Source organism: Rattus norvegicus, chromosome 1, assembly GCF_036323735.1.
Source record: "Rattus norvegicus strain BN/NHsdMcwi chromosome 1, GRCr8, whole genome shotgun sequence".
Classification (NCBI taxonomy): domain Eukaryota; kingdom Metazoa; phylum Chordata; class Mammalia; order Rodentia; family Muridae; genus Rattus; species Rattus norvegicus.
In genome coordinates this window covers 264,590,739-264,613,178 of record NC_086019.1, presented here as the reverse complement: position 1 = coordinate 264,613,178, position 22,440 = coordinate 264,590,739, and the positions used below count along the sequence as shown (strand labels likewise).

The 22,440-nt window shown below is 46.9% G+C and overlaps 1 protein-coding gene across 6 annotated transcripts in view; it reads right to left on the bottom strand.

The window, feature by feature from the left end:
• Window positions 1-22,440, bottom strand: part of Vti1a (vesicle transport through interaction with t-SNAREs 1A) — a 305,634-nt gene that overhangs the window by 53,993 nt on the left and 229,201 nt on the right. The window lies entirely within an intron of this gene.

Here is a 22,440-nt window from a genome sequence, read left to right as displayed (position 1 = left end):
ATTCTAGTAGGTGAGCCTTTCTTTGCAACTGGTAAATATTTACTTGTGAATTCTTGTTTTTCCAGCGTTGCTAAGAATGTCCTGGTGTTCAGTCTCTTGTTAGTACCTCACAGGGGTTTTCTTGAGGTCTGCAGACCACATTACAGCTGAAGTTCCTAAGTATTGGTACCCAGGTCCCTCACTTCCTAATGTATTCTTATTTGCTCAAAAGCATCTTTGGGGAGCATGTCTGTGAGCATCTTTGGGGTGCAGTCTCTACCACCTGGTTCCTTAAATGTCTTCTCCCTCCAGTATGTTCTCAGCCCTGAGGCACTGATAAACTCATAGAGTGAAGTAGAGACAACACAAGCCCTGCAGTGAGTTGCCCAGCTTGTGCCTCTCTCCCATGGCTTCCACATATTCCTGTCAAGAGCTAAGCAGTGTTCAGTGTATGTAGCTGGATCCAGGTGGTTCCTGCCTGGTGAGGGCTCCACTTGCAATCCCTCTGAAGAGACAGTGGTGAGAACAGATACTCTCTCAGCAGAAACCAACTGTAACCCCCATGTGGAATCTGGTCTTCTCTCACCAGTAAGCTGGGTGAGCACTGTATATCACGACGGGGAACTACCAACGTACACCACGACATGCCCTCAGGCTGGAGGCTCCCTGGGTCGGCTGGGTGTATTAAGTACACTATGATCTGTGATATTTTCACTTTACAAAGGGCCTCAGTTGAGCATTTACACTGTGGAATGTGGTGTGCGAGTTCTGACAGGCTTGGCCCGCTCTATCTTCAACTTCTCTCTTCAAAGAATGCAGCTTCTCTGAGTCCTGTGACTGCAGAGCACGGTGTGTCAGTGAGAAGCTGTGGAGGTGGAAGCAGCTGGGGTCCCCTGTGACAAATCTGTGGCAGGCTCGTGGACCTCTGCGTGTGTCTACGTAAGAGTTCCTTGCTTGCTCCTTATCCGTCTTAGAACTCAATTAGTAGTATTTAGTTTAATGGATAAAGCCAGCTAGACCTACAGCACCCGAAAATGAGTCCACTTTGGCCACTTTATGCAACGGTCAAGGCTGGTCTTCGTAGTAACTGGCCACATGGACGTGGAATGATTAACTCTACCTCCAAGGTTAGGGACATATTTAAAGTGCATAAGATAAAAGCATTTCCTAAAATATATTCTACTGGCAAGGGCAGACTGTAGGAACCACGGTGCAGTTTTTCCAGCCCTCCCCAAGTCCATTTACTTCAGTGGGGTGCCTCGAGGGGGGGGGCAGAAGTTGCAGGCATCTTTGTGGGTGACATCCTGTGCATGTGTACTGTCACCCAGGCCACTTGTTCTCAGGACAAGAAACAGAGCTTGGTGGGCAGTGAGAGATCGCCCTGCATCTCTGCTGCGGACCGTGAGTCTGAAGAAATCCAAGTTGGCTCAGGGAAGACGCTAACCAGCGCTCCTGTAGGTGAGTGAGTCACTCGCTGTACACGTGAAACAGAATTGGTGGGAAGAGCTTTTATTGCCCTCCACCAAGAAACTAACCACCCGAGACAAAAGGGCTCTGCCTCCCTGGCAGCCAGACTTCTCCAGGCAATGTTCTCATGCAACCCTGAAGGAATTACTGGATGACTAAGCTACATGGTGCATGCAGCTGTGCATGGGAAGGCCCTGTGTGGGTGAGGTTGCCCCAAGGCGGACATGTCAGCTGCCTGCAGTGGAAGGGATCCTAGGGTAGAGTCTACCACAGTTAGACTGATGGCCTTCGGTGAGTCCCTTCTCCTTCGGCCTCAGTTTCTCAACATATGAAATGGGAAATAGAAGCATATTACTCTCTTTAGGTCCCCTCTTGTTGTCTTGGCCTATCATATCCTCTAGATATGAAGGTGTTGTTCAGGGAAACTGTGGTCTGGGTACTGGAGAGCCATGAGCCTGCAGCTGGCTCCTATAAGTATGTCTGCTTCTCCTGGGAACTTTTCAAAAGCAGCCTGGTGAAACCATTAGGTGTCAATGGACAACATATGGGGAACAGTGTGTGTGACCCTGTAGGTGGTAGTGCCTGAGCTCAGCTATGCTGCAGGAACCCGGGTTCTCATGTACTCTTTTTTTTGAAGCACTTCCTCTCAGCTAACTCAGGCTTCTAAGGAGGAACAAAGCACAATCAAGCCCAACCCAAGGCTGCCATGACCAATATTTATTTTGATCCCTGACTAATAGTCTTAAGCCTTATTCTAGGGATCATGGGAGAAAAGGAAAACCAGGAATAGTTATAGCTTGCAAAGCTTCTGTGGTAGATGACAGAGCAGTGGCCCTCAGGTGCTTCACACACAATGCGAGGACCATCTGAGAGCAATTCTGAGCATTCTCCTTTTAGGGGAACTTTGGAGGCATGGAAGTGTCCCCAGGAAGGGGGCTGGGGATGATGCAGATGGATTTCTCTGTATTACTGGGTCAAGTGCAAACTATCTTTCTTGATTTAAGCCTGGACTTAGCCCCTTGGTGGCTTTGTGGCCAGGCAGTGCAAATGACTATGAAGCTCTCCAAGTCTTCAAATATAAGATGAAATACACAGGGCAGGGGGAGTCATGGGGGGGGTCAAAGGAGATAAGCGATGTAAACAGTGTTGGCGCAGGGACTCAGCCTTGCTAAGAATGGGACTACTATGATTAATGCATTTTTATCATGCAACCTTCTATTTCAGGCCTATGAGAAAGTGACCCCTTGGTTTCTTTAGTAGGAAAGTCAAGCAGGGAAGAGGTCAGAGTCATCACTCAAGATAGCAGTGATGGCTGACTTTTCTTTTCCCCAGAACACTTTTCCATCATAAAATGAGAAGCCAAGTCACAAGTGCTCAGTTAACTTTGGCTGGGAGGTGTTCCCATGACTCTGTGAGGGTTGGGCTTATCAGTTCACACTCCATAGCGTGAAAAACTCCTTTCCTATCACGGCTCTGCCACTTCCCTTATCCTGTCTTTCTTGGGGAACAAGGAGGCTTGCAAGATGCTTCACCTCCTGTTTTTAAACACTTTTGTTCCGCTCGTGTGTACAGCAGGGCTTACAGACATGGAGGGCTTATCAGACAGAAAGCCATTCTCCTGCAGGTGCCAATGCACTGAAAGCAGAACCTGGCTGGCCGTCCCCATCTTGTTAGGAGTGCCCCGCCATTTCCAAACCACGACTCTTAGCCATTGTAGAGTAAAACCGGGAGGTCTTTCCTGTATGTGCTTGTTGCTGGGAACAGACCCAGACCTATTCCCAGCTGCAGGTCCACTTCCCCCATCTTCTATCTTTCTCTACCTCTGGTGGGTGGTGGGCTAGAAGGAGCTTGCAGCATTTAAGAACCATCATTCAAAGTAGGCTTTGAAAGGATTCAAGTTACACTCTGGAACCATCTTCATTTGCTCATAATTTTTGTAAACCTTGTGAAAATAAGATCCATCAGTTGCAAGTCATTACTAGGCTGACACCCCCTCCCTCCACCCCCTACCCCCACAAGGGCTCTGCTTTGTATTGTTAGAGTGGTGTGGCTGTGGTCTTTCATGGGAACCCGGTTAAGGGAAAATGGAGTTAGGGTAGTCAGCTTTGGCCTAGTGGGATACTGGTATGCATAGCTTTTGATAAAACACTGCTAGCCATCTTGGGCTGAAACGGTTACCTAGTGTGATGTGTGCACTGCTGGAGATCAGGCACTGGACCTATGTGGGTAGAGCAGGAGAAGCTAATGTTTGACACAGACATAGAGGTCTGTGAATAAAATCCCAAACCCTGTGCTTAGCAATGGAAAGGAAGTCCAAGAGGTTTCACTTGATAGCAAAATCATAGCAGTTCCCACTTTATAGTTTCAGTTATGTCACAGTCTGAAAGCATTAGATACACAATTTGTGAGCTTTAAATACTATGATAGTGTAATGTTGTAACTGTCTGTTTAATACTATGATAGTGTAACATTGTAACTGTCTGTTTAAATACTATGATAGTGTAACATTGTAACTGTCTGTTTAATATTATGATAGTGTAATGTTGTAACTGTCTGTTTAAATACTATGATAATGTAATGTAACTGTTTTTATCATGCTACTCACCTATGGTATCTGGTTTATAAATTAAGCTTTTATCATAGGATCATAGGAAAAAAGTAGAGAGCACATGGGGTTTGGTTCTACTGGGATCTTGGGCCACAGCCCCTGATGGATTCAGGAGACTCTCGCATTACCTGGAGTGCTGTGTGAGAGAAGCTGTAGAAACACTCGGGTGTGCGCACAGAGGAAAAAGGAAGTATTACCCTTTCCTGTTCATGGTCAGCCTCACAAAATAGTTATATAAAAACAATAGCCAGAACTATGTAGTTAAAACAGAGAAAAAAACAATAGTACGCATCTAGCAGTTAGTTAATAAAACCATGTAGCTTGCTGATGTCCTGGATTTGTGACATCTATCTCCTTACAGTACTTTATATCTTGACCTAAACAAACATTAAGTTCTACAACTCAGTTTGAACTTAACCTTTTTTCCAGAGGGGGTCCCCAAATTTTCTAGTGTCAGGTCCACAGAACTCAGACCTGCCCCTGGAAAGCTCAGGTTTCTTCGGGGATAAGTAAGGCCGAGTGTGCTCATGCAGAGAACACGCAAAGTATTGCGTGGTTCCTCCTTGTTGCTGGGTTACATTAAAGATTCCTGTAGGGGGTGGGACTAGTGCACAGGTGTGGCCACATTGGAAGTACAGCCACACAGATGCGAGCTGGCTTTGGAAGGGACGTGGGCAAAAGCAAAGGACAGGCATGAGGCAGAGGCAAGGACAGGGATGAAGACAGGAGCCCTGGGCTCCCCGCCCAGAGGGCAGACCACCTCTGCTACCCCACCCTGCCGCAAACATCTGAAGCTGAGAACTCGGGAGGGTACCCTTCCTAAACTCCACTCTCTTTTCCTTCTTTCTTTCTTTGTTTCTTTTCTTAGCCATGACTGGCCTGGAACTTACCACACAGCCCAGGCTAGCCTTGAAGTGCTGGGACGATGGGTGTGAGCAGCCACAACCAACTGATGAGCTTCTTGGGTTTTCTGAAAGTTTTTAAGCTGAAAGTTCTACTTCTGAAATAGTTCAGCTTAAGGAGGCCCTCAGACAGAAGAAAACTGAGAGGCAGCAGAAACTTCTCTGATTATCCCACGGGGCAGGAAGTTCATGCAGCCCGAGTTTTCCCATGTGGACTTAAATTCAGACCTTTTCCCACTTCACCTGTACACATCTAGGGGGCGCTGGTGAGCCCAGAAAGAAGGGAAGGGAGTGGAGGAGGATGTCAGTGATAGATGTACTGACTTCAGGAGCCCCATGGCAGGAGGCTGGGCTCCTGCTCTCCCTCAAGTTCAGCATCAGCCAGAGAGTAAAGGCTACAGACCCAGGGGAACTAATGAAATCAAGAGAAACGATTACTGCATGACTCACTGCTGGAGAGCAGTAAACATTTCAGGCGGGCGAGTTTCATCTTATGTAAGAGTTAGTGAATGTGGATGGTTTGTGAGTGTTCTGCACAGTGTTTCAGAGCATCACTACCAACTCTGGCGCTGAGGTATGCAGTTAGCCTCTGAGCCCTGACAATTAGCTGCTTTCCCAGAGAGCTCAAGGCTTGTCATGCTGTAGACCCAGAGAGCATAAACGGTATTATCTTTGTACATACATATAAAACCCAATTCATTTTCCAATTGGTTAACTCATTCAGGAAGAGACACACGCAGATAAATCCCCACTAAATCAACAGTGGTAGCAAATCTCTTTTTTGCTTAGCAAATTAGGACATATCAGGCTCGGGAAAGGTGCTCATCGTATAAATCTTCAAATAAACAGCTGTTTCCTGAAATGGCAGGTAAATAGTTTGATTTATTCCCCAAGGCTGCATTTCCTGCTCATTTATAATGGAGTGTTGTAACTCCTCCTTAGGTACAAGCAAGCAGCATGAGTCTAAAACAAAAAATACCTTCAGTGACACTCTCTAGACTACCTAAGGGTACATTATTTCCTGGAAAATGTCCATAGAAAAATGGTGTGTGTGTGTACTCTTGTGCACCTGTGTGCATGAGTGTGTATGCTCGTGTGCATATGTGTGCCTGTGTGTGTGTGTGTGTACTCTTGTGCACCTGTGTGCATGAGTGTGTATGCTCGTGTGCATATGTGTGCCTGTGTGTGTGTGTGTGTGTGCGCTGGTGCACACACGAGTGCGTGTGTTTAAATGCACTGACATCCTCCTGAAAAGGAGAGCTACAAGAAGCATTGAAGCTAAACCAACTTGTCATTGCTCTAAACCATTTAGCAGTCGAATTCCTGGAACTGCTCAAGCCATTTACAGAACACGTTTCCAATAGGATGAGGAAACGTTGTGGGGTTTGCTGTTCCGAGTGAACCCAGACACCTCAACCCCTTCCAGTGACTCCCATAATCTGACCTGGCTGCCAGGGTTGCATATAGGCTGTTTACTCAACACATGGCACATCTAAAATAGGAATTGCTTTGGCTTAAAAAGCACGCCATTTATAAATGTGCATTTATAAGGGCAAAGGTCAAGGCAACTGTGCAAACCACTTGTCAACATATTTAGAGGAAATTGTGTAATCAACTTAACATACCAGTTAGCCTTTACCTGTGAGGTCAAGCTCAGAGACCCTGTATGTCACCACAGCCAGCCAATTAATCACTCTGCAGGAAATTCCACGGTTTTCTTTAGATTAAGCTATAGAAGGTGGAGTATGGACTGAGACTGGAAAGGATTTCCTATGTCTTTGTTTCCAGTGACTGGCCTGATGCTCCACTATTTTTTTTTTAACTTGCCTGATACAGACTTTAAAACAGACTCAAAATGACATATTTCGATATGCATTGCTAATGGGTGTGTTGCCACACAAAGGTAAACGTGGCTATTAGGTGGCCGGGTGCCCGGTTACTGCTGTAGATTCCAGCAAGACAGACAAGTGTTGACATTGTCAGATGACAGATCTTTCCAGAGGAAGAGGGAGGAGAAGAGATAAGCTGCCAAACTTAAAACCATTTCCCCTCCTCTTTCATGCGGACACAAAGCTCAGTTATGTGATTTTTGAAGATATTCCTGTTTTAGGTATGATTTTTAAATTTTTTTTCTTTCCGAAACATCTTTTTGCCTGAAGAATATCTTCATTTTGCTTTTGTTTTTCAACAGTATTATTAAGGTATAATTCATATCCACGTAATCCGTCCATTTAAAGTTTAAAATTCAAAAGGCTTGGGTGTATCTGCTCAGTTCTACAAGCAGTGTCACAGCCTATTTGAGAACATTTTTGTCACTGCAGAAAGAAACCCCGAGGGCTGGGGTGTTGCTTCCCATGTGTGAGGCTCAGGTTTGGTTCCCAGTAACACCACAGGGAAGAACCATGTGTCCGCCTTCTGTCCTGAAGGCCATCTAAGCTGCTCTGTCCATGCAGGGCTGCCTGCTCTAGGTATTTTTGACCAATGCTTCATGCAGCACAGGGTCAGCTCTCCTGTGTTACAGAGGTATAATGTGCCGCATCTGTGTACTTAGCAGCTGATGGACGTTTGTACAAGTGTGTACTGATCCATGCACACGTTTCCCTTGTGTTAGATAGGGATATCCAGGCGTGAGGATGCTGGGTTATACAATAATCTCCTGTTTCGTATCTGAAGCATCTGCTCATTTCCCCAAACAATCATTGCATTTTTCATTTTTTCTACCTGTGCGTAAGTGTTGCATGGGTGTAGGGGTAAGGGGGCAACTTTGGGTGTCCATCCTTGCCTTCCTATCTGTTTGAGGCAAGTCTTCCTATGGTTCAGCACTCACACCCCAGGGTAGCTGGCTCTGAAGCTCTGAGTGGTTGTCTTGTCCCATCTCCCATGGGTCACAGGGGTTTTGAGACTGCAGATGTGAGCTGTAAGATCTTTACATGGGTACCAGGGATTCAAACTCAGTCACCACCATTGCTCAGCAAGCACTTTCCCCACTGAGCCATCTTCTCGGTCTGCATTATGCATTCTTACCAGTCACTGAGAGGGTTCTGGTGAGTCTCCAGTAAGTCCTTCCCAAGCCTGAGATTACTGGAGTCCTATCTTGAATCCAGAGTCTTTTGAATTTCTAGATATTTAAATAAAAAGGACCCCAGAACATTGAAGCTTCGTACGTTTGTTGCTGTTTAGTATTTTCTCTGTATGGCTGACATTTAGGAGAACAAACTCAGTCTTAATTAAAATATTTTTTTAATACAAGGATTAATTTTCCTTCTGAAGAGCTATGTGGAACTACTGTGCCAAGCAGCTTCTGTGTTCATGTCTCCATTCTCTGGGGGACAGGCCGCTCCACCAAGAAAGATAATCCTCCTCTGTGGACATTCCCACAGTTAACTCCACACACATCTGGATGGCAGTTCAATAGTCCACTGTTGTTCAAACAATCTGTAATCACACATTCTGTGTGTCAACTAACAAGCCAGGGTGTGTGGTTTCTCGGTATTCCGTAGCATGCAGCATGCACAATTTACAAATAAAACAAAAGTCTACAGCCAAGACAATGGCACATTCTTCCCTGAATAACTGAGTGAGAAGAGTCTCTGTTGAGACACAGACTCTGCTTGTTATTTTGACGGTCAATGAAAGAGGCTCGGAAAACCGCATTTCATCTGCTAAGTCTGTAGCAAGGGAGCCCTCTTTGTGGCATTGAAGAATCTGGGGCCATATGTTTCTTTAAGCTGAGCTTGAAGCAGAGGTAGTGTAGCCAAAAGTCTGAACCACAGAACACCAAATTCAAAAGCCTTGTATGTCTGCAAGGGGTGAAGTGCTGAGGGCAGTAGGCAGAGAGCCGGCCACCTCTTCTCCGGTCGGTTTCAGCTTGGAGGGTGGAGGGATGGAAAGGCCGGGTGAAAATTCCCCCTTCCCCCATGGCTGCCTAACAATTTTGGAAACAAAGAGTTTGATAAGGCCAGAGGAAGTGAAGTTGAGCTTGTCCCCAGGAAAGTGGGCTGGGAACAGGTTCTCCACACGTGCGACTGCTGAGTTCCTAGACAAGCAGGACAAGGTGACAGGCAGTCTGTGGATGAGCAGTCACTGCTGGAGAGTGAGGCGTCAGGAAATGTAACCAGGGCCCAGCTACATGACACCTCCCCAGCCTTGTCTAACAGCAGCACAGTCACTGCTGACCCCAGGGATCACATGCACGGCGGGCATCCGGAACCCACTCTAGGCCAGCTCAGGCCTTGGAATGGCTCATTCAAATGGGCCACTGCTGAATTCTGGAAAACTCGGGGTCCAGATAATGCAGCATGTCTCTGGGAGAGATTCCCCTGGCTGTCCTTCCTGGCTCACTGCCACAGCACAAAACTGTCTTTCTGGCCTTGCTGGAAATGTAAGGCAGGCCAGCACTCAGTCCTAGGCAAACACAGTTCTGTCATATAGTCTTGTAGGAAAATAAGCATGAAGACCCAGGCGCTGTGGGAGAAGGAAGCTGTCACAGCTTAGGAAGGGAGAAGCTCAGTTCTGCTCTGCCCTTCTCCATCCTGCTGCTGCAAGGGTATTCAGGTCTCCCTGCTTAGTTTGCCCTTTGCTTTTAAGGCAGGATTTCATGTAGCTCAGGCTAGCTTCAGTTCACTGTGTACTGAGGTTGGCTCCTGATTCTTCTGTCTCTGTCTCTGTCTCTGTCTCCTAAGTATTAGGGTGGGCTGTGATTCTGCACCACCTGCCCCGCCAATTTTGCAATTCCTCGGGCATTCCACCCTGGGCCAAGCACTGTTCTAAGGCCTTAGGATAGAAAGGGGAGAGGAAGCACAACCCCTGTCCTCCGGGCTCACAGTTTTGGAGGACAGCCAATTCGACATGGAATGTTCTAGAACATAGATTGATTGGCAAATTGGGTATATAGGAGAGTGGGGAGGCACGGAGGCTAGAACAGTGGTTTTTCATGAGGCCTGGTGAAAGGAGTGGGCTCTATCCTCAGACAGACTATAATCCTTTCAAACAAGAACCCAGGAGAGGACTCGACTCCCATTTCACTCTCCGTTCTCAGACTGACAAGGATAAGAACTTGATTAAGGTGCGGTAATAATTCAAGTGTCATTAGCCAGAGAAAACACGACTCTTGGATTTGCATGGACTTGCTAGACATGTACTGCCATGCTAGGAGCTGCTCCACACGAGCTCCAGTCTCTCGTTCAAATCTACTGGAAGGCACAAAGTCTGTGGCTCAGGTAGCAAACCAACCATGACAGAAAAAGCAGAAGGCATTACGAGGGAAGTCACGCAGCTACCGCAGATTATCCACTTAGAAATATATTTTTGATCTCCAGAAGTATGTCCTGAAAGGAAAGGTGGCCTCAGCCAGCTACAATTTGCCAAGATCACTGCAGGCTTCAGCGACCTGACCTGACAGCTGTCTCCTCACGGATGGGGTGCTCTTGTTCTATTTCTGAGGAAGCGCTGCATTTCCTCACAGAGGCCTTGCCTTAAGATCACAGGGCTGGATTGAGACCTTCCGTGCCTTCTTTGCCACCCCCTGGAAACACAGGCCCTTTCCCCACAGGGTACCTAAAACACTGCAGACCCTATCTAAGGCTTCCCAGGGAACAGACTGCAGAAACAAAGCCTTTAAAAGTTCAGCCTGGGTATTGTGCTGGGACACGCGTCCTCATCACCATCTTCTGAACGGTAACGAATCTCACGGGAATCTCCAAGTATTTAGTGAGTGTTCTGCCTGCTTTAGCACTGCAGACTCACAGAGTGTGGGACAGAAAGAGACCATGATGTCATCTGGAACCATGATACTTTTGGTGCCTGCACCCCTCTTAAAGCATCCACATAAGTGCGTCCAGCACCACCCTGTCACCTGCTTTCTAGCCGAGGCAGTTCTGTCAGCGAGGAGGCATCTCGATGTAAGCCCCAATGTGTGTCAGGTGACCTCAAGCTTTTGGGAGTGATGGGGGAGAGGGGTGGCGCCTCACTGTTCTCCTACAGAGCAACCTTTATGAGTTGAAGAGAGCTCATTGCTCATACATCTCGGAGTGCATTGAGTATGAACAGATCTCCCCAGCTGTGCACCTTAGATCAGTTCTGGGTTTCTATCCGAAGATACAGCCATGAACCGACGCTTTCTTTAGGTTTTGCCTTAGCTCTGCTGCCTGTTTATCCTTCTGTTTATCCTTTACCCACTCACTCTCCTGTCAATCTGTCTATCCACCCGCACGTGTCTGTTTGGACAAATTATACCCCAGTTATAGGAACTCAGGATGCTAATAAAATATGCCGAGTCAGGAAGGAGACAAATGTTAATAAGAAAGATGGAGAAAGTCTTCCTCCAGAGAGGAAGTGGAAGTGGAAACTGAACAGAAAGAAAAAAAAGACATCTACATCTTCTCAGTTTTCAATACGTATATTTTAAGCAGGATCACCCCCCAAATAAAGCCATTTGTAAATCCTGTCTCCCACTTGTAGCACCTCAAAGCTACTCCTTGCCCCTGATTTTCTGTGGGCAATGAGCAGGGCTGCTATTCGCCAGGACTCAACTAAGGAGGGTCTGGTAGCCCTCAGAGTGCCATAGGAGAGCCGAGGACCACAATGACAGAATATCAATTCCAACTCAGTGGAGTAGAGGAAAGGCCGGTTCAGACTCCATGAACAGCTTTGAGCACTCTGATCGATTAAACCTCCTCTCATGTTTAACAACTTTGCTTATGAAGCCCAGATTGAAAATTAAATGCTTATGTTGATTTTGGGGAGGTGTGGTCTGGGACTTGGCACAGTGCTGGTGAAGAACTGGTGGCTGGCTGGTGTGAGGAAAGCAGTCTGAGCTCACCCGAGGGGCACGTTGGTGGACAGTTCAGCTATTTGCAGGCTCCAGGCTTGCCAATTTGTAATTAGTTACAGATTTTCAATTTTGTCTCCACAAGAAAAATAGTTTTATTTGCATTGTTTACTTGGCATTTAATTTACGAGGAATGCAGCTGATTGTTTTTAAAGATGTGGATTTGGAAACAATGAATGGTGACGTTTCCACGTGGGCTGAGCATCTGCATTGTGTGCAGCGGGGCAAGTGCACAGCGCCTGGCCCTGACTCAATCAACCTATCACACAATCGAAAAATGCCTCCCGGACAATTTGTCAAAAAAAGAGATTTCTGGCAACTGAACATAAAACTCTTGGGATCTGTAAGGAACAGAGTGGGGGTGGGTTGCAATAAAGTTGCATTTTCTACTAATTGAACCTGGTAAACCACCGTGGTAACTTAAATTCAACAAATGACTAAAGTAATTAGGACTCTGACTGTTAGTCCTTGTTACTATGCCTTCTACTCAGGACTCAGGCTCCTGACCAGCCATAGCTTTTTCTTTGGAGAAGAGAATTTGAATCCTGCAACTAGTTATTTATCGAAGAACTACACAGTAGTTGCTGCTACTAGAAACACGAGGCTGGGGAAGCAAAGATCTGGTGGGCAATGGGCAGAGATTTGTAACTGCCCTGAGCTACAGACTGGTTGCTCGAGTGCCAGGCCGACTTAGACACCAGGACTAAGGAGAAGAGCTCGTTCTGACAGTCAGGTTAGAGGAAGGAGAAGCGCAGCGGCTGCCAAGGCTGAGTATCGCTGGGGAGGACGCAGGCCCCACAGAGACAACAGCAAGTGAGCATCAGGCGTCAGAGACCTGAGAGCAGCTAAGGTGGCTGGACCAGAGCTTCTCAGAGGAGTGATTGAGCCCAAGGAGGGGTCCGCTAAGGAGAGTTAGTTTGCGAGGTCATAGGAAGAGCATGGGTTTGCTCTGAAGGATGGAGGGGCCACTGCGGAGAACTGAGCAGGGCAGCGACTCTGTTAGACGGGTTGTGCTTGAGAAAAGACCAGCTGGAGAATGAGTGGTGTCTGAGTGAGGGCCAGTAGCAGGCAGGCTGTGACTCTGAGCTGAGCTGAGCTACTTCAGAGCTGGACTCCACAGACCTCGAGGAAAAATTAGACAACAGAGGAGAGAGAAGCCAAAGAGCCAACGAAGTCACACACACACACACACACACACACACACACACACACACACACACACACACACACACGCAGAGGCAAACCGTGGTGACTTCAGTCTGTATATTATTCAGAACAGGGGAATCCACAGAGACAGTGGGATGGAGAGGCTACTTGTGGGTCTAGGGAACCAGAGAGAGGTAATAGCTGTCTAACACCGCAAGTGTCCTGAACAGCTCACTTTTAAGTTGTTAATTAGATTTATATATTTTCATTGAATACAATTTGATCATACCCTTTCCCCTCTCCCAACTCCTCCCAGGTCTTCCTGGCCTTCTTAATCACGTGGTGTCATATTCTGTTTCTTCTTCTCAGAATGAAAAAAGTCCAAAAAACCCCAAAAACCTACAATGCAAGGTATAAACAAACAAAAACCACAAGTAAACATATGACAAAAATAAAACGATTAATTATATGCAGTTTTAATTTATGAATTTTAAATTAAAAAAGAGAAAGGTGGGGTTGGGGATTTAGCTCAGTGGTAGAACAGCTTGCCCAGCAAGTGCAAGGCCCTGGGTTTGGTCCCCAGCTCCGAAAAACAGAAAAAAGAAAAGAGAGAGAGAGAGAGAGAGAGAGAGAGAGAGAGAGAGAGAGAGAGAGAGAGAAAGGCAAAATCAAATTAAAACAAAACAAACAAAAAAAAAAACAGAAAAAAAAAAAGAACCCACCATAATAACCCGCAGGGCTTCGTGGTTCAGGGTTCCGTGGACTCATAAACCCCCCTTAAACCCAAAAGACACCGACACCAAGACTTAGAAGAGGGCAGCCAGTGCCCAATGCTGGTGCCCATTCAGTGGGCTTCCTGTCTGTGTGTCCCCATGGGCATGACTCTCTCCTCCCATCTCCCATGCTTTCCTTAGGAGACAGCACTGGCACAGGTAACTTGGCCATAACCTTGCTTCCTGAGGTTCACTCTCCACTCACTGACTCTGCCTTTGCTATGTCAAACTCTGGCTGGCCCGGTAACGTGAGCAGTCCATCTGTTGTGCGGAGACATATTGGGGGAGGGGGAAGCACAGGGGTATGCACAGAGAGGGCGCAAGGTCAGGAAACAGTAAGCAAAACTTTCTGCCATTTGTGTTGGTCATCAGCACCCAGGGAGAATAAAGGGCTCCCTGACGCTCCCTTGTCCTCAGCAAGATTAATTAACATGTGTAAAGGCCACACACAATGTGAAAGGCCCAGTAATGGATCTCCAAAGCTGGAGTCCCTCTTTTCCTGAAGGGTCATGAAGCACGCAGTGGAAATATTGCCTAGAAGACAGGGCTGGACGACCCCGGCCACCAAGAACACAGCACAGAAAGGGCTGGGCTCGTCTGGGGTCCTCTTCATTCTCAGGCTGCATCTGATCTGACAGATGTGCTGAGTAATTAGGCCCTTGTCCATTCAGACTCCGAATGCTTGCACTGCCCAGAGAATGGGGCAGGGATAATGAGAGGCGCGGCCCCGTGGGACTATTCAGAGTGCTCAAATTTGCATGGTCACATGAACCCGAAGGAAGTGGATTATGCTGGCCTGGCCAGGAAGTGGAGACCGCCAAGGCTTTCTCATTTGCATAAATCATGGGGCTGGAGAGCAGAGAGGCTTGTGCTCTCTCAGAGGAGCCCAGCTGCAGCAGCCCGTCCATGAGGTCCGCACATCTCTGTGGCTACAGCCCGCTCTCAGTGACTTCACATGCCATGTCGAGTCATCTGGAGTTTTGACATTATGTACTGTTACGTTCTGGAAATGTGATATTTTTTTTTAGACAAGTGAGTGAGGAGGCTGCTGCACAGTTTCTCAGTGAAGGGATTTCTTTAATCACGCTGGGAAAAAAAACGGTTCTTAGGTAAGGGGTAACGCCCTCCATTATGTCTGCTGCTGTCAACTTAGTTCTAATTGTGCAACAAGGTACTTCAGGAAGAATTGTTTGTGGCTTTAAACGTAGTTTAATGCCTCTCAAAAAGGATTACTTTTATTTTAAGCTTCAAATGAAGGCTACCAATTAATTAGTCCATTTACATAAAAATGTCTTGGATCCGTTACCTGCAAAGATAAAGGGTGAAATCTACCCTCTAATTGGGAGGGAAGAAGGCAAGTGGAATAAACACATTGGAGTCCTGGGCCAAAAGCGGGTGGAAATTATTAATTAAAAACCAATGTCAGAAATCCATTTTATTCTATGTGATATGGGTGATATCAACATGTTAACTGAATACCTTCCCTTACATGTTTCTATTCTATGCTGAGCCACATGGTGTCCCCCATTGTCACCCAGCCAGGGGTGATGGACACCTGCAATCTCAGCAACATGCAGGGCAACGCAGAAGGACCACAACGTCTGAGGCTAACCTATGCTAAAACAAAACAAAACAAAAACAGGTTCTAGACCAGGCTAGATCATATACTGAGGCTCAGTTAAAAATGCAAACACCAACAAAAAGACACGCAGAGCTTCAAGACAGCTCCTCAGTCCTCCAACCCCAACTCTTAGGGCCAGCTGCAGGAGGCTCTGCCCATCACTCTTGGCCGAAGACCTACACCAGTTACTCTCCTCAGTACTGTGAGTCCCACATGACTTCAACACAGGCAGTCACAACAAACTTCCAGAGACCCCAAGGGCAACAAGGAAGGCAGATATTTACCACTGAAAACGCTTAAGTGTCTTAATCACTTTAAACTACACCACTGAACAGAAAGCATATATTACCCAGACTAATTACATGTACTTCCTTGTCATTAGGCATAAATTATTCAGTCTATCCCAAGGGAAAAATATTAAAAGCTTCTTCTTTACAGTAGAATTCATTGTAAAACACACCTCACTGCAAAGTCCCATTTCTCTAATAACCTGCCTTGTCTTTAGTGACTTTAGGTTTGTTTTTACAGGCTGAGGGGATGCTGGGAAACTGGTTTTCTCATTGTGTTTACTGACATAAGGTGGTCAAGTAAAATGCTGTGAAGACTGGAAAGAGAGAAAAGAGGGGAAGTAAAAGTAGTGAGAAACAGAAGAGGAAAGAACAGGAGCTGGGCTGGCTGAGGGCTTGGCGAGTATCACTGGGCTCCACAGACATCAGGCATGGTAGCGCGCAGCTGCAGTCCTAGCTCTCAGGAGGTGAAGACAGGAGAAGTTCAAAATAATCCTCCGCTACAAACGTTTGAGATCAGCCTGGGCTACATGAGACCTGGCCCAAAGAGAAAGAAAGAGAAAAATAGAGAGAATGGGTGGTGGAAGAGGACAAGAGAAGGAAAAGGATTAAAAACAAATCTGACAAAGCAACCTCTAAATTCATTAGAGGTACAAGTTGTACTGAGCAGTAAGACAGAACTCTGAGCTGTGGGGAGGATAAGAGAAACTGGCAGTGTCCACAGGTTCCCTGTCAGAGGGGCTCCATGTGTTGGTGAACTGGCAGAACATTACACTCAGGATGCTGGCCCCTCACCATCCCTATTCTATATGAAGGAGAGGTGTGTCTGTAACACACAGCTCCTCTTCTGGATGGATGGATGGACGGATGGGCTCACGCACAGGCAGGGGTAAAGCAAGGACATGTGGGCGGCCCCCAGGAGACAACTGTCACCAGCAGACATGGCAATGTCAAGTTCTGATAAAGTCTTCCTGGATGCAGAGAAGCCTTTTTACCTCTGACAGCACCCAGATCACACCGTGATTTTTCAGTGAGCTTGGTGCCATCCTGCCTTCCTGCTGAGGATTACGCCCGCTGCAGACCCAGCTACAAAGGTTTCAGAGATGCTGCCCACAAGAGGAAGACATCTGAGGTTTGGATGCTCAGTCCTTGGCCTAAGGACTCTGAGGTGGGGGGGGGGGCGACTATGGAGACTTCTAACCACAAAGAAGGATGGATGAATTCTCCAGAATCAGAGGCACACACAAGTAGCCATTCATTTGTGTGTGTGTGTGTGTGTGTGTGTGTGTGTGTGTGTGTGTGTGTGTGCGGTCCCATGTGTACTCTCACACACATGTACAAGTGTGGGTCAGAGGTTGGTTCTCTTTCCATCCTGTGGATATAACTCAGACTGTGAGACTTAGCACAATCTTTCCTTTGACCTTTCCCCTGACCTGCTGACCTGACCCCTCTATGTGACAATGGCAGAGGGCCACAGCACAGAAGGCTGCTGTCAGGTGAGGGTGTGGGCAGCTTCTCAAGTACTCTCCAGCACACTTTGAAAGTGGTCTCCTACATGGTGTGAAAGTCCTCCTCAGCTTTTCCATGGAGATGCAACTTCCTAGCCTCATAGGTTCAGATTTTTCAATGGTAAATGGGGACAGATGGATATTTTGGTCTTTTGAGACCTTTTGACAATTAGTGGTGGGCACATTACTTGGCCCAGATAAGGCCCACAGCAATGCTAATTACTGCAATTATTAGCACAGGAAAAAGAAGTAGATGTGTTTATGGCTATGAGAATCAATTGATTTTCTTATTTCTCTGCTCTGAGGTTCCAACCATTGTGGTCTTTTTGTACTTGTCTCTGCTGATACTGACTTAGGACTTCAGGCATGTCAGAAAAGCTTGTCCATGAGGAAGGAACACAGGTCCTGTGCCATGACATTTTTAAGTGACACGTTTTTTTGTTAATTATTACCTTTTTTGACTGTACAGTGGCCTTTTGGTTCCTGCACTTGGCTTCTGAGAGTTCTGGGGTAAGAGGCATCTCGGAACCTTTCTCATCAAGGCTACATAGAGCCTTTCTCATCAAGGTTACATGGAACTGTTTTTAAACCATTGAGAAGGAACAAAAACCAGAAGCCCAAAGCCAAACCAGGGAGAAGCCCAGAAGGGGCAGCCTGATTATCATGGCTGAGCAGTTAGAACTGCAGACTTGGGGAGTGGATGGCAAGGCCACCTAAAGGGACGTATTCTGACCTCCTGCTTCCTCACTTACAGAGGGAGATGTAAAAACATCTCTTGTTTAGGGCCATTGTGACAACTTTAAAAAGTCCACCAGCATAGAGTACCAGCCACATGGAATGGTTGATAGAATGGCTGCCATAATCAAGCAGCTGTCAGAGGTATGAAACACATGAGCGAGTCAGGACACTGGTCCAGTGAGCAGCCAGTGTTCCGGGGAGCGCTGGGGGACCTAAAGCCCCAACTCACCACTCAGTATGACTCGATTTCTTTTCTTCTGTTCCAGGAAATTTGTACTTGAAAATTATCATTACGCTGAGCCCTTTGTGTTGCGTGTGTTTAAAAAGGTGGTGACAGCTGGGTTATCAGGCTTTGTTTGTCAAGACAAAGGTCACCTCAGAGCAGTGACAGTGCATATTCTGACCTGTTTGACCAGGTCCCTTAATAGACTTGAGTGGTAATCTGGACTACTTTCTTCTTTCTTTATGTGGGCCACAAAAGCTGCCCATGAGGATCTCATGGGATGCTAAGAAGCAAAGCTATTTCTAGAAATTTCTTGTTCATTTATTAGCTGTTGAATGCAAACTGGCTGTCACTGTGATGCACATCCATATCACCTACTGATAGTTTCACAGGTTGTCCGATGCCTCAATGTTTTCTTCTCTTAACAGTTAGCGGACATTTCTGCTTCTACTTAGTCAAAAGAAAACATGAGCAAACACACACCAAGGTACCCTGACTCTCCATGAAGACACAGGCTTTGTAGAGTGTGAACTGTGCTTGCAGAGGATCAGAGTTCTGTTCCCAGCACTTACCCTCGGAGGCTCACAACTGCCTGTAATTCCAGCTCCGGGAGGAATTGGATACTTCTGGCCTCTCAGGGCACCTGTACTCACACGCACAACCTTCCTATTCTCTATATACAAAGTATTAAAATTAAAATAAATGTTTGAGAATGTAAGAAGTTCTGAGGTAGAAATCTCTTTCTGTGTATGTGAGACAGCTGGCAACTTTACCATTTCACTGCAGCCTGCTGTGTCCAGAGTGTTCTGCATACCATCAGTCTCACCTGCCTGAGAAGCAGGGCATGCTGGGAGTGCAGGATGAACTCTACTGGGGTTTCGGAAGGGAGACAGGGAAGGCAGGACTCAGATTCTACTCCTTATGTTAGCTGGCCGTCAGCCAGTCAGGAGTCGTGAAAGGTAAGGTGACTTTTCACCAGTCTGGTTTTTAATGCTAGATTTTGGATTCCTTCAAAGAACAGGCTTCACTAATCCCGAGTCTTCAGGGAAGACAGAAGGACATGACAGAAGACGTGACGGAAGGGAAAAACACATGGACAAGACACAGCTGTACTGGCTTCCCTTCCATTTACAGTCTTAGTATGAAGATGAAAGTCAGTGTTTTCTTCCCAAGGTCATTGTTACTAGATCTGCAGTCACTACAGCCTTTCTGCACTGACAGACAGTTACATTTGTTGCTGTGACTGTTATCCCACACACTGTGACCATGAACACTCACAACCCTTGACACTCACAGCTCTGTGAGGTCCAGCGACATTATGTATTTCCTGCTCTATGAAAGCCTCAGTGTCTTAAGAGCGGCTTACAATTATTTCTTGTCATAATTTTGTTAGGTGAGGCATTTGAACTTCCTACAAATTATCAGCCCTCACCTCCAGTCCAGAAAGAATGTGGCTTTTCCCTGTGGGGACCGGAATCGACCCCCTGCCCCCCTGCCCCCTGCCCCCCCGGCCCCCTGCCCTGCCCCCATCCACAACACAGAAAGAATGTGGCTTTTCCCTGTGGGCAGCCACTTTACCAGCTTTGGCTCAGTTTTCGTTGCTGGCTATTTTAGAGATTGCTGTTTTAACTCCATGCTCTAAAGATTATTAGGTGAACAGTGAGGCAGTGGGGCAGAGGACTCAAGACGCTGATTCACATGCTCTTCCATGAGGAAGGAGAATAGCAAGTGCAGAAGCTGAGCCTATCGTTTTTGTAACCCTTAACCTGTGCAGACATCACTGAGGATGGTGGCTTAAAGCCGGTGAGTTAGCAGATAGAAGTCACTGTAGACCAGGTCAATGAGTATAGTCAAACCCACGGATTAATCTTAGAATCAATAAGAACGATGCAACCAGATACCAGGTGCCTCCCAGAGTGAGAAAACTCATGCTTCATTAAGTCTTTCTTTCGAGTGCACTACTCGTTTACACAGAGCACAGAGGAGAGATGAGTGTGTTACATAGCGCTCACTGCAGAAGCACGGTAGGCCAAACCTACAGTGTGTGAATTTTAGAGAGCATTAGTCTGATTCATCCAACAAGTGACTGCAGGGGAGGAAGAGGAGGACAAGCTCTTGGGGAGTATCAGCAGATGTGATGGGCTTGCATTGCTTAGGTCTCAATCTAAACTGCCTGATGTGGACAATTTGCAAAGAGATTGTGCAGTTAATAATAAAGCTGTTAGGTGGGAATGGGGCGCGGGCGCTTGAGTTCTTAAGTCACCTGTGCTGCTGCTCCACACTGAAACAGCTGGAGGTAATGTCCCAGAGAAGCAAGAAATGAAAGGAAGGAAGGGAGGAAAAGGGAAAGGACAGGGAGGGCAGGGGAGCGGAGGGGAGGGAGAGGAGGGGAGGGGGAGGGACAGAGAAGATACTGCAACAACAGCTGTGTGGTACACGCCTGAAATACCAACTCATGGAGACAAAGAGCAGGATCATGAGACTGAAAGCCAGTCTTAGCAGCACAGTCAGATCCTGTCACAAAAACCCACATAGAACCGAACTCAATCCTGAATGACCATGTTAGTAGCTGCTGAAGACCGGAATCGTGGACATGGTCCACGATCGTCTGCCTCTTCACACACACATCTCTGAAATGAAGATTTTTAAAGAAGTGAGATGGAATCTAAGACGAGGAAAGCGATAGGTGAGCTAACGAAACTGCAGCCCTCATTTACTGGGTCAACGAGTCCATGCTAGGCACACGTCACACAAGAGGACACAATGTCTCTACTTTAGGACAGCAAGGTATCCAGGAAATGGCAGGAAGGAAGGAATGGGAGCTTCCAGAATCTGCCTGCATCGGGCAAGCCTGAAGACCCAGCTACGGTCCCTGTCCTCAGGGACAACCTCAAACGAGGACCAGCAGAGCTCCACCTTCTCCAGGATGTAGGCTGGCAGTGTGCCGTGGACAGGACCCTCAGGTGGCAGAGGGCCGGTGTCTCTCAAAGCTATATCTTGCATTACTATGCATTGTTTAGAACTGTACTCAGCTCAGCCTTCCAGGGACTTGGGCCACAAGCAGTATCGCCATACTTGACACAAAAATCACTTACTGGGACCTTGAAAATCCTCATGCCAGCTTTTTTCAATTAAGTGACCACAACTAGAAAACAGCTATTACCACAGGGACTGTGTGTGGTGCTGAGATACGCAGAGTTGCAACAGTGAACCACAAATGCTCACCGGAGGAGAGGGGGAAAGAGGGTTTCTCATAAAAGTGCTTAAGTCATTATTCAGCTCTGCAATCCTTTCTGCTCTTGCTAGGAATGGTGCACAGGCTTCCACAAGTGCAGTCAGAGGCTGTCTTGAGACAGACTGGCTCAGAACAGCTGCGTGTGATGGGCACACTGTCCCACTGCTGTCCCAGGGCCTCTTGGTCACTGCTGTACACTCAGTGGCTGTAGGAGCTTCCTCTCCTTCCTTCATCAACTGAAAACTAAACAGAGGCCATGCCTCGTTGTGCTCTTTAACTTTTTCTTAGCTTAGCCACACATTCAGATGATGGTTATGTCTTTTGCACAATTAGTCACTGCTACCTAATCGACGGCTGCCATGCTTTGGGAGACGCAGGTCACACCAGAGCAAGGGGGGGTCCTCTGTGCTGAGACTGACCAAGGCACTCAGGAAGTCACCTTGTCCCACATACACACAGTGCATGCCTGCATGCCTTCCTAGTTACTAATCAGAAAGCCAGCACAAGACTTCAGCCCAGGCTCCCTGGCAAGCTGTGGCCCAATCTTACCACAGAATGAAATGCTGGATGCAATGTCAGGTCGCCAAGCTCTGGCCTCAGTTATGGTTCTGCCCCAACTCCACACATGCAAAGCATCCAGTTCACTAAAAAGCTTTGAACTCCAGGAGCTGCTACTGTTGTTGAAGGCTCTTGGTTTTCAGTCAGGTAAGATTCCGCTGGTGTCCCACACAGGCCAGACTGTTTTCTGGTTTTACCCAGCACTACAATGAGACAGGATTTCTTCTCTCATCTACCTGTACTTGATTCTCTTTGGCCAGCTTTCCCCATTGCTCCCTCTCCTGTGCCTCCTGGCTTCTGGTAACTGACACTCAACTCTTAACTTCTGCAAGACAACGCTGTCTAATTATTTTTGAAATATCTTTATATATATATATATATATATATATATATATATATATATATATGCACCACATGCATGCCTGGTGGTTGGAGAGGTATGGGTGGATTCACACACGGTTGTGAGCTGCCACGTTGTGGGTCCTCTGAGAAGCTGCAGGTGCTCTTAATTGTTGAGTCATCTCTTCAGCCATGGGTATATTTTTAGATCTCCTTTATTTTTCGCT